Genomic DNA, 14,609 nt, shown 5'->3' on the forward strand with positions numbered 1-14,609 from the left:
TTAATATATTGCTAAGAATGCTAAAAAGGTTATTTTTAAAGCCATCTTTAATACGAATAATGCTTTAATTAACTTAAATAAAGTTAAGAATAATAATGCTAGCTAAGAAACATTAAGTATATTTAAATTATTATTATTAATTAATAATACTAAAAGTAACGATATTAAGAAGTTAAAAAGCCGTTCCTTGCTAAAGAAATTGCTTAAGAAAGCATTCCTTATATTATATATAAAAGTTATTAGCATATAGCCTACTTTTATATTGCTAATAAAGCGATATAGCTTTAAGTTTAATAATAATAAGTATAAAGCTTTTAATATTAATTTTTTATTAAGCAATTTTTTCTTAAAGATAAAGAATTAAGTTAAGGTTAAGCTTATTAATATAAGGGATATAATAATTAAGTTATTATAAGTCTTATTTAAGGTAAATTATTAGCTATAAATAAGAATATTCTTAATTTAATTAAATATAATAAAAAGGATTAAAAGGTATTTAAAGGGAGAACTTTTTAATAACTAAATTATAAAAATGCTTTTTTTAAGTAAAGGTTCCTATTATCTTATAATTATATATATCTATAAGGTAATACTTTTAGTAATATAAATAATGCTTTAAAGCATTATAACATTAAGGTGATAATTAAGCATTAAGGTTTTTAAGCCTTCCTTATTAATAAGGTTAATGCCTAGCTTAATAAATAATTTATTAATAGTTAAACGCTTAATAAGTATTCCTTTAGCAAAAGAGTTATCATTATTTAAAAGCCCTTAAAAAGGGTTAATTACTATTTATATAATAATAATAAGAAATGGCAATTAATTACTTAGCTTTAAGGCTTATAAAAAGTTAATATAAATATAATAATGCTTTAAAAGTATTTATTATAAGGTTAATTATTATTATTATAATAAGAAGAACTTTTTATAAGAATAATGCTGCTATATTAAAAAGAACGGCATATATATAAATATTGCTAATATTAATTTAATAATATAAGTATAAATAATAGTTAATAATAAGGCTGCCATTTAAGCGCCTTTAAAAAAGCTTTTTATTAAGTAAATAAATACTGCTAAAGCTAATAAAAATAATAAGGAATTTAATAAAAATAATATTAGCCTTATATATAAGCAAAAGAAGCCTAAAAAAAATAATAAGCAAAGAGAAAGTAATATTAATATAATGGTTAATTCATTAATTAATCTTTATGCCCTTAGCTTTATATATAGGCATTTAGCGATACTATTGCCGCCGCTATTAATACCTTTATTAATATACTTATTAACAGGCTTTAAAAAGTTGTTAGCATTATTAATAATAAAAGCTTCTTGCTTAAGCAACCCTATATATTATTATTAATTACTTATGCTTTTATTATTGCTATTATAAGTATTTAATAATTAAAAGGCCCTTAGTAAAGACTTTATGTTTAAGGCCTTATAAAAGCATTTTTATATATTAATAAAAAGAAAGTAATTAATAAAGCTGCAAAAGGTAATAAAGCATAAAAGCATTAATCTTTAAGCCTTATACTTAAAGAAGGATATTTAGTTTAATGAAAAGGGCTTAAATAGTATTAAATTAGTTAAAAGGCTTATAAAGCTATACTTAAAAAAGAGGGAGGACTTCTTTAGGCTTCTTAAGAGTAATAATAAAAAGGAAGAGCTGCCGCTGCTATTAACACTAGCGTAAAATAATAATTATAATTTTAAGTAAGCAAAAAGCCCTTTAGCGTTAGCTAATAATGCATTAATAATAAAGAATAAGTTTAAGGCATTTTTTAATAAGTTTTAAGGGCTAATTATTATTATTTATAAAAGAAAGGGTAATATAATTAGCAAGAAAGTAATTAAAGTAGTTATATATAAAAAAGAGGCTTTATTTAGGCGATTAAAAAGTTAATTAAGAAAATTAAGTATATTTCTTATAGTAAATTATTACCTATCCCTTTTAATTATTTAAATAATGCTTTCTTTTGCTAACTTACCCATTATTAAAAAACTTACTATAAATAATTCCATTATTATACTCTTTTCTTTTTATTAATATTACTTTTTTTGCCTTTATTTTAATTATATAGCATCTTTATTAACTTTTATTATAATTATTACCTTTAAACCTTTTCTTTAATATATGTATATAATGGAAATATTCCTTAATTGCCTTTATATATTAGCTAATCTTTTTAATGCTTAAGCATAAGAACTTTATAAATTTATTATATTATTATTATAATTATTTATCTTATATTAATATTAATAATAAATATACCTCTTTAAATCCTTAAAATATGCCTTAATTAAATTTAAATTAAGGGAATATGGCAGTAAATATATTAGTTTAATGCCTTTTGCTTAAATGGCCTTATAAATAGCTTAATTATAATGCTATAAGGCATTATCCATTATAAGGATTAATTAAAAGCCTAAATAAGTATTTATTTAAGGAAGAACCCTTTTAAGAAGTTATATTAAGAAAAACTTCTTTATTATATGCCCCTTATATACCTTAATATTAAAAAGATTACTAATTATAATTGCTAGCTGTTGGCTGGGTTACGTATTGCAATACGATGTTTAATTGGTATTGTGGTTAATTATTATTAACTATGGAAGGAAGGAAGGTAGAAGGCCTAATTATGCTAGCTATTTTATATGCTGCGCTAAGGCTGCTGCTTATTAAGCATCTTAATAAGCTAAAGCTACCTAATCCTAAATAATCCTTTATATAAATAATACTTATTATTCTTATATTAGCAATTTTTATTTTATAAATATATATTACTTTTAAAAAGTATAAAAAAAAGGAAGATATTAAGTTAAATTAAACTTAAAGTTAAGAGGTAATTAATTAATTATATATATAAGTTAAATTATAAGTATATTATTATTTTATTATGCTATATTATTATAAAAGGTAAGTATATAAAAAGGCTTAAGTTATTATTAAAGAGTTAAAAGTTAATTAATTTATTAAAGTATATAATTAATAAATAAAAATTAATTAAGTATATATATATATTAAAATATTTTAATTATATAAAGTTAAAAAGCTTAAAGGGTTATAATTATTATATAAATATTTTATTTATAATATATTTTATAAATTTATGCTTTTATTATTTATAACGCTTAAATTAAATAAGAATTAAATTAAACCCTTAAACTATTAATATAATTATTTAATCTTTAAATAATTAAAATTTCTTAATTTAGCTTAATTTAAGCTTTGCTATACTTAATGCTGTTTATTAAATAAAGAAATTAAGAAATGTATTAAAGGATAAGTTATTAAAATAAAGATTAATAAGTTATAAGAATTAGTAAATAAAGTATTTAAATAAAGGGAAAAGTAGGGTGTAAAATAAAGATTATTAATTAAGTTAATAAATAGCAATATTCTTAATTTTAATATATAGGTATTAAATTATAAAATTTAATTAAAAATGCTTATTAAATATAAGTTAATAACTTAAATGCTTATAAGATAATAATAACCTTTATTATTTAAACCCTTAATGCATAAGCATTATTATAAAAATCTTAAATATAAGGTTTACTTTTAAAAGGGATATAATTTAAAATTAATTAATTATATTGCATTATAAGGTAATTTATAAGTAATTAATAAATATAAACTAAACTTTTATACTTTTGCTATGCATTGCCTTTAATTAAAGAAATTATTTTATTATTCCTTATTAAAAACCTTTAATAATCTTTTTATTTTTATAATTACATAATATGCATACTTAAGTTAATTGCATTAATATTAATATAATAACCTTATAATATATAATGTAATAATAATATTTAAGGTTATATTAATATAGTTTATTAATAAGTTATTAAATTATGCTTTAATAATTTAAATTTAAGTTTTAATATATTATAATTTTTTTAACTTTTTATTATATTTAAATAATTACCTTATCTTTTTAACCGCGATTTATATAGCTTTATATCTTAATTATAATCTTATTTATATTTATAAAGCGTTAAAAAGTGCTATTAAGAATACTTTTTATAAAGGTATTAATTAAGTTGTAATTTTTAGTAATTTAATAAATTTTAAAGACTTTATGCTTTTTATATAATTATTAAAGAATTATAATATTAATTATATAGTGCTTTTCTTTTATTATATTAAGCTTAACTAAGCATTTATATAAGGAGTATAAATTAATGCATATTATAAGAGGAATTATTATAATATTTAAATATATAATAACTTAATATAAAGTAGCTATTAACATTATAATTATATTAAAGCTATTAATTATATTATAAATCTTTAAAGCTAAAATACTTTAAGTTATTTTTTAATATTTTATTAAGAATTAATAAATAATATTGCTTTTAATATTTTACTTAAAAGCTTATAAGGTTTATATTTTATTTATAAGTATAATAATAAAGCTAATTTATAAGCTAAGGTTTTTATTATTAGCAAATAAATTATTAATAAAAACCATTAATTTAATTTAAAATAAATTTAAGGGTATATATTAAAGTTTATATTTTAAGTTATTAGCTTATTATTATAACTAGCGATTTAACTTATTATAATTCTTATAAAAAAGCTTTTAAATTTAAGCTATTATTAATAAGTTAAACGCTACCTTAAGTTAATAAATAAAAGCAAGGTATATTCCTTATATATATTGCTTTATATATTATTAAGCATAATTATTAGCCTTATTATTAATAAGCATAATTTTCTTATCTTAGCCCTTTTAATAAAGATATAAAGTGTTTTTATTAAAAATGCTTATAGTTATGCTATTAAAAATAAGTAATTTATTAAAGGTAAGTATTTATTTTAGCTTGCATTAAATATTTACCTTTTTAATTTTTTATTCTTTTAACTTTAAAAATGCTAAAGTATTAAGGAATAATATATTATTAATTTATATAGCAGTAATAATAAAAAACTTTTTCTTTAATTTATAATTAAGAAGTATAAATTATATGCTAAGATAACTATATTTAAATCATTATAATAAAACTTATAATAAATTGCTTATTAATATATATTAAATTTAATAATACTATATAATAATTTAATAACTTATATAATAATTTTTAAAGAATATTTATTTTAAATCTTAAAAGGTAAGTAATATAAAATAAATTACTTAAGCTTAAACTTTAATTAAGGGTACATTTAAGTAATATTTTAAAGCTTTAATTAAAAGCTTTATATTAAAAGAAATAAAGCTAAAGTAATTAAAAGTCTTTAGCTAGCTCTTTAAATAATTAAAAATTATATAAAAATATTATACTTATCCTTATTATTATATTTAATAATAATAAGCTATAATTTCTTATATAGCTTTTTAATTTTACTCTTAATTTTATAAATAATATATAACTTAAAAAGCTAAATATTTTTATACATTTTAAGATTAAAGCATTTAAAGTAAAAAATATTATTACTAATTAACTTTATAATCTCCTTATAATTAAATTTCTTAAATAAATTACTTAAGATATTAATTATATTATTATATTAAAGCTTTAAAAAAAAATTATAATTCTTAACCTTTTATTAAGTAAGATATATCTTTTTTAATTTATTCTTTAATTCCTTAAGTTATTTATATTATTAAGGTTATAGCGATTTTAATATTACTAAGATTAAGTTTAGTTTAAATTAAATAAACTTATTAATAATATTATTTAAATTAAAAACTAACTAAATATTATCTTTATTATTTTTATTTTAATAATATAATTAAATTAATATTAATTAAAAAACTATTAAGCTATTTAAAAGATTTAATATAAGATTATATTTATTAATGCTAAGTAATTTATATAATTCTTATTAATTATGCTTTTCTTATTATATTTATATATTACTTTATAATAAAAGACTTAATACTTTTATAATATTTAAGCTATTATAAGTATTTAAAGTTATATTAACTTATTATTTAATATTAACTTTATATAACTCCCTTATAGCTTTTTAAATAATTATTACTTTCTTAAAAATTAAAGGAATTAATACAAAATTTTTTATAAGTTTTAAATATGCATTAAAGATAAGAAGTATTAAAATAATGCCATTAAGATTAATTATATTATTTATTACCTTAATAATTATTTATAAGATAGCTTTCTTAATATAAGTCTTTAAAAGTTTAGCATAAAAAATATTAAAAGTTTATTAAAACAAAGTATAATATTTTTTAATCTTACTAATAAATTAATATATCTTTATTAATATTTACTTATAAGTAATGCTTATAATTTATATAATGCTTTAAAATTTTACTAAGATAAAGTTAATTTTAATATTATAAATAATATAATTTAAAAGTTTTAAATAAATATTTATTTAGTATTATTAAATAATCTTTTATATATTTTTTATAAAAAAAGAAATTAAAAAACATTTAATTTAAAAAAAAGTTATTAAATTAATAATTTATAAAATAAGTAAAGCAAGTAAATATATAATATTTATAATAATCTTATAATTAAAATTAACATTATTTTAAAGGTTAAACTTAAAATATTATAATATTATAAAATAAAATTAATAATAATAATAAAATTTAAAAATTACTTTTAAAATAAAACAATTAATATTATTATAATTAGCATTAATAATAAAGTATAAAAGATAATTAATTAAAGAGTATTTAAACCTATAATAAAGTTATTAAAGCTTTATTTTTATTAAAAATATTATTAATATATTATTGCTTTTTATATTAAGGAAAATCCATAAGTATTCCTACTTGTTAGGGCCATGGGGCTGATTATGCACAGGGGCCCTTTAGGCCCGTTTGGTTGGCTTATCTTATTAGCCCAACTAGCCTTTAAAACCACTTTAATTTACCCTTTTAGCAATTCTTTCTTTTCCTTTCTTTTTTCTTAGGCAAACTTAATTATAAATTAATTATTATTGGTGGGTGCAGGGAATTATGTAAGAAATGGTATTGCATTGAATTCCGGCTGGCTATAAAAAGTTAGCTTTTATATTTATTTTAGATATTCTTTTAAGAAATTAACTTTTTTTTTTTTTATATATTTAGTGCTTTAATTAAGCTTTTTTTATTTTTAAGAATTTTTAAAATATTTATCTTTTCCTTTTCTTTGGTTCTTTTTTATTTTTATCTTTTTTCTTTATTGCATTAAAGCTCTTCCTTAAGTTATTCTTAAAAGGGTTTAATAGAATTTATTTTTTATTGTTTAAGTAGCTTGTTTTTATTAGTAATTTGGCTTAAGTATGATTTTGGTTTTATATATTTTTAATTAATAATAAGAAAAATAGGAAGTTAATTATAAGTTAGTTATTTATTAATTTTATTTCTTTTTATTTTTATATTAAATATTGCTAAATTATTTTATATATTAACTTAAAGCTTTAATTAAAGTTTGCATTTATTTTTAATTTATTATAAAAAAGAGTTAAGTATAATTAAATTTATAATAATATTATAAGTGCTTTAAGATTATTTTTTGGTTTTAAAGTACTTTTTATGCTTTTAATGTTTAAATAAAATATTATCTTAGTTATATATTAATATGCTATTAAGCTTTAAATTTATTTTAAGTTTTTTATTAAAGATCATGCTTAAAATATAATAGTAATATAAATTTAAAATTAAAATAATAAATTTAAACTTTATAAATATTATTTAATATTAATTAAAAATGCTTTAAACTTTTAATTAATATTTATTATTACTATTATAACCTTAAGTTTAAAATAAAGGAAGTTATAATATAAAATTAAAATGCTTATTTTATTTATTTATAAGTTTAATAAATAATATTATATTATGCGTTTTTATATTAATTAAATTATATAAAAGATTTAAACTTAAAGTATAATCTTACTTAGGTTTTAATTAAATTTAAATTTAGTTTGCTAAGAATTTAATATAATATTAATAAGTAAGGCATTAAATATAAATTTAAAGGGCTTTTTTTATTATAACCTTATAATTTTCATTTTTTAATAAAATTTTTTTTTATTAAGTTTATTTTATTTATTATATTTATTAATATTTTTATTTTTTAAATTTTAATTTAAATATTTTATAATAATATTAAAAATAAATTTCTTAAAAGTAATTGCTTTAATTAAAGATATTATTACTTTTAAGTTTTTTTATTTTATTATTATTTTAATAGGAATTATTATAACATATATATTATACTTTTAAGCTTAAAATCTTTTTAAATTTACTTTTATTTTAAAAGTATTTTTAAATTTTAAAAATTATTTATTTTTTTTTATTTAAAGTTAAGAAAAGAATTTTAAGAAATTTATTAAAGGAAAAAAGAGATTTAATTTTGCTTATTATTAATTAAAGCATTAGCTTTGCTTTAATTAAATTTTATAATTTATTGCTAATAATAAGTTAGGAATTTAAATTAATATTTTAAAAGTTTTACTTTTTATTAATATAATAATTTTATTATAAATAGCTTTATTTATAATTTATAATTTAAATACTTTAAAGTTTAATAAAATTAATATTATTAAGGTTTTAAATAGCCTTAAAATTATTATTTATTAATTTTTTTATTTAAATAATTAAATTTTAAAATTACTTAAATAATGCTACATTATTTTAAATTTAATAAAAGTAATTAAAAGTATTATTATTAAATAATTTATTTAAAAAAATTAAAAGAAAAAGCTTTTTACCTTTTATAAATTTAATAATTAAATTTATTATATAAACTTAATTATAATTATTAAAAATATTATTTATAATAACTTTTATAATAATTTAAAAGTATAAAAAGAAAAGATTATAAAATATAATTAAGAACTTAATAATATAAATAATATTTCTTTTATTATAACTTAGCCTTTTTATAAAGTACTTTTATTATATTTAAAAAAGTAGTTAATAAGAAAAGGGATTATTTATAAGTTAATAAGAAATATTTTTTAATTAAATTTTAAATATGCTTTATTAAAAGTTATTAATTAAGAATTTAAATATTTTAAGTAAAATAAGTATTTATTTATATAAAATAATTTTAATTAAAATTTACTTAATTTAAAAAAGCTAAATTTTTTTTAAAAAAATTAAAATAATTTTAATTTTTTAAATTATCTTTAAAATAAAAATTTATAAGCTTAATAATCTTTATTTAAATTTAATTATATTAATATTATTAAAAAATATAATTAAAATTTATAAAATATAAATAAATTTATTAAAAAATTTATAAAGTTAAAACTTAATTTAATTAAGTTTAAAAATAAATTTAGGTTATTTTAATAAGATATTAAAGCTTTTTTTTATAATAAATAATAAAGTAATTTTAAAATAATTAAGCTAAAAGTTATAAATTTTATTTAATAGCTTTTAATAAGATTTAATTAAAGTAATTTTAATAATAATAAAGCATAAGTTATAATTTTAATGCTTTTCTTTAAAAAAAATAAATTACTTAAAGTTTGCTATAATTATACTTTTTAAGATTATAATATATATTAATATAATAAGCTTAGGTAATTTTCTTTAAATAACTTATTAATAGCTTTTAAGTTAAAAAAATTATTAATATTTCTTAACTTATTTAAAGATACTTAAGCTAGCTTTTTAAAATATTTAAATTTTATTTATATTTAATTATATTATAATTAAAGTAACTATAATTTAAAAAGATATATTTATAATTAATTAAAGTTTTTATTTAAAAAAAAGAAGATTTAATTTACTTTATATAATTAAATATTATAAGCTTATTAAGGTAAATTCTTTATTTAAAGAAAAGATTTTATTAAAAGCTTTAAAAGTAATTTAAAAGCTTAATAATTAAAAGAAAGTTAATTTAATTTTAATATTTATAAATCTTATAAATTATATAATTTATATTAAAAAAAAGCTTATAATTATAAATAATAATAAGCTTTTTTAAATAAATATTATTATAATTAAAAAAAAGTATATAGCTAAGGATATTAAAAATTAAAATAAAGTTATAAGAATTATAAAAGTTAATTATATTTAATTTAAAAACTTTAAAAAGGTAAAAAATAATTAATTTTAAATTATTAATAATAAGTTATAATTAAAAGATAAAAAAAAGGTAAGAAAAAAGAAAAACTTATTTATTAATTAAGATTAAACTTAAAAAGAAAATATTAAGTTTTTTATAATAAAAGTAAGCTTAATAAGTATAATAAATTTAAAATTAAAAAAGTATATTTAATAATTTTTATTATTTAAAGAAAAAATAGCTTAAGTAATTTTAATTATAATTATTAAAATAAGTATTATAAATATTTTAATATTTAATAATATTAATTTAATCTTAATTAAATACTTATTAATAATATAATTTAAGGCATATATTTTATTAAAGATACTTTTTAAATTAATATATTTTAAGAATTATACTAAAAATTTATTTTTTAAAGTTAATATAATTACTTTTTTAAGAAATAATATTAAGGTTAATATTTTAATTAATTTATTATAAATTATTTAATATTAAGTTAACTTTATTATTATATTTATTATAAATATAATTAATTAAGAATGTTTTAATTTAGCTTATTTAATAATTTATATAAGAATAAATAATTATTCTTTACAGCTTATTTTTTTAAATATTAAAGCTAAAATAAATCTTTTATCTTTATTATATTATAAATATAATAAACTTTTATATGCTTTGCTTAATAATATATAATAAAAATTCTTTATTTTTAATTAAAATTATAAAAGAGTAAATTTGCATTAATTTAAATAAAATTAAAATTATATTTTTTATTATTAATAATAAGGCTTTTAATACTTTATATTATATTTTTTTAAAAATGCTCTTTTTTTTAAATATAAACTTAATATTTAAATAATTAAAGAGATACCTTTATGCTTATCTTATCCTTAGTAATATTAAGATAATATATAGTTTAAAATAAAAGAATTAAAAGCCCTTTAAAATAGCTTTTTTTAAGAAAGCTTAAGTTCCTTAAAAATACTTATTAACTTTTAAAAACATTTCTTTACTTTTTTTAAGCCTTAATTAAAGCTTAATATTAATTAATATATTAATAATATTAATTTATTTTAATATTAAAATAAAAAAAGATAAAAAAGTTTTAAGTATTTTTTTAAATAAAGATATAAAAAGTTTAATTTTTATATTTATAAAAAACTTTTAAATTAAAGTTTAAAAGATTTATTAAGCTAAAGAAAAAGGTTAATAAATATTAATTTATATTTATAATGCTTATTTATAAAAAAGAGCTATATATATTAAAAAATAAATTAATAAAATTTTTTTTACTTTAATAGCTGCTAAATTAATTAATAAAACCTTTTAACTTTTAATTAAAACTTTTTATAAATAAATAAGCATTAAAGTTTATTTTATAAATAATTATTTTTTTAATAATATTATTTTTAAGGGCATAATTAATTAAAAACTTATTTATAAAGAAGAAATAAAATTAATTATAAATAAAAATTATAAAAGTAAATATAATGCTTAAATTTAGCTTAAGTTTTTTTTAATTAATAAGGGATTAAAATTAATGCTTAATTAATTAAACGCTTTTTTATAAAAAAACTATAATTTTTTTTTAAAGTAAAAAAAAGAAATATTTATTTATTTACTTTTTAATTAAGAAAAATCTTTAGTATGAAATTAATTTTATATTGCTTAAATTAATATTAATATAGCGCTATTATAATTTATTTAAATAATTCTTTATAAAGCATATTAAGTAAAAATAATTTAGCTTTTAAGAGTTTTAAAAGAAATAATTATTAAAATGCTTAAAGATTAATAAGTTAATAAAGTTATTAAGGAATTTTATATTATTTATAGAAATTAATAGTTTTTTATAAAAAAGAAAAATTTTAATTATTAACTTATTAATAATATTTTAAAAGCTAATAAAGTTATAATTAAAAATGCCTTTATTTTATTATTAATAAATAAGTTTATTAAGGAATTTATAATATATAAAATATTATTCTTTCTTAACTTTTTTTTAAAATATAATTAAATTAAGTTAAATAAAAAAAGCTAAAATATTATAATTTTTTTTACTTTAATTAAATTATTTTAATAATATAACTTATTTATAAAAGTTATAAATTTTATTACTTAATTTATATAATATATAATTTAAATCTTTTATAACTTAATTTTTATAATATATAAACTCTTTTTTAATAATATTATAATTAAAAGTTTAAAAATAAATTATAAAAATAAAGAAGTACTTACTTTATTAAAGGTTTAAAAATATATAATTAAGTATATTAAGAATTTTAATAATATTTTTTATAATTTTAAGTTAATTAAAAAAATAATTAATATTATTAAATTAAAATAATATAAGTAATAAGTTAATATTATTAATTATATTTATAAAATACTTAATTAATTTTTATTAAATAAGAAAATTATTAAAATTAATAAGTAAAATATTTATAAAAATATAATTAAGCTTAAATCTTTTTTAAGTTTATTAAACTTTTATAAAGTATAAATGCTTTTTTATAAAATTATTATTAAGTTATTATTTAATTTTTTAAAGAAAGGTATATTTTATTAATAAACCTTAAATTATTAAAAAGCTATAAATGCTTTTAAAGCTATAATTACTTTAAAGCTATACTTAATTAATATTAATTATTTTAATAATAAAATTATTTTTATAATAAATATAAATTTTAAAAAATAAGGTATATACCTTATATAAATTAAAAATAAATTATAATACTTAATTTAATATAAGAGTAATATTTAAATAAGGGTTAAAAAGCTATATAATATAATAAAATAAAAATATAAAGCTATTTTATATATAATTAAGTGCTTATGCTTTTATATTTATAGTATTTACTTTATCTTAAAAATAAATTTAAATATTTTAATTTAATAATTAAAGGAATTTACCTTAAATATATTAAGTATTTATATTATAAAATAATTAATTATAATTAAAATATATAATTTTATTATTTATTATATTAAAGGTTTTAAGAATATTATTATAAATATACTTTTTAAAAAGCTATTAAGGCTATTAAATAAGGTAAATTATAAATTTAAAGGAAATATTAAGAATTAATATAATGCTTTCCTTAATTAATTATCTTAATTTTAATTATTTAATTAAGAATTATTATTACTTAATAATTATTTTTAATTAAAAGAATTACTTAAGATTGCTTAATATTTTTATTATAAAACTTATTTTAAAAATTTAATATTATAATAATAATTAATTTTTTATAAAAAGGCTTATTATTTCTTTATTTATAAAGAAATTTTTTAAAGATAATTTAAAAAGGATTTGCTATAATAATAAGTTATTAATAATTTTAATTAAAGGTGGGAAATTATTAAAAATTGTTATGCTTTTTTTAAATATTATAAAAGGAATGCTATTTATTTTTAAATTTAAGTTATATATTATTAAAAAGAAATATATATTAATATTAAAAAAGTTATTATTAGCTATTTTTATTATAATAAGTAAAATATTTAAATTTATAATAATAAAATTATTTTAATTATATTAAATTAATTATTTATTAAGATTTATATTAATATTTAATATTTATTTTTTAATTAAAAATATAATAAGTTAATTAAAGAATAATATAATTTAATAAAATAAGTTAAAGCTATGTTTTTTAAAATAGCTAACTTAAAAAGTATTAAGAAGTTTTTTATTTAAAAATTCCTTTTTAAATAAGGGCTTTTAATAAAGGTAATAATAAATAAGGAATAAGAAAATATAAATTAATTTATTTAATATATTTTAATAATTAAAGTTAAGAAAATTATAATTTTAATATATAACTCTTATGCTAATAATATTATTAAATATAAGTACTTTATTATTATAGTTATTATTAAAAAGATACTTAATAAAGAAATTAAAGGCTAAATATAAATTTTATTTTATATTTTCTTTATTAATTAAACTTTACTTAAAAGATTTTATAAAAAGAATTCTTTTTATCTTTTTTATGGCTTTAAATTAATTATTTTAATTAAAATTATTATTTCTATATAATATATTTAAATTTAAACTTTAAATATATTTGCTTAAAATGCTTTTAATTTTTAATTTTAATTACTTTTTAATCTTTTATAAGATATAAAGGCGGTAATTAAATTAATTTTTAATTATAGGAGGAAAGCTATATAGTAAGATATATATTATAATTTTCCTTAATTTATTTTTTTAAAAAAAGATAATTTAATTTTATTTATTAATAAGCAAAGAAAAGCTAATTATTCTTTATTTTAAAAATTAATTTATTATTAATTTAATCCTTTTATTATTTATAATATTTATTATAATAATATTTATAAACTTTAAATATTTAATAATATTTATTTTTTAAATATATTTTTATTAAAATAATTAAAAAGAGTTATTAATTATTTTAAAATATAAGAATTTAAACCTTATTTGCTTTAAGAAATTAATTTTGCAATTATTATAAATAATAACCCCTTTTTAAATATTTTAATAAAATTTAGCCTATTTAACTTTATTTTAAATAACCTTAACTTTAATTATTATTAAAATTAATTAAATATATCTTTATTTATTGCTTAAATATATTAATTATTTATAAGCT

This window comes from Diaporthe citri, assembly GCF_014595645.1.
Source record: "Diaporthe citri strain NFHF-8-4 chromosome Unknown scaffold_6, whole genome shotgun sequence".
NCBI lineage: Eukaryota > Fungi > Ascomycota > Sordariomycetes > Diaporthales > Diaporthaceae > Diaporthe > Diaporthe citri.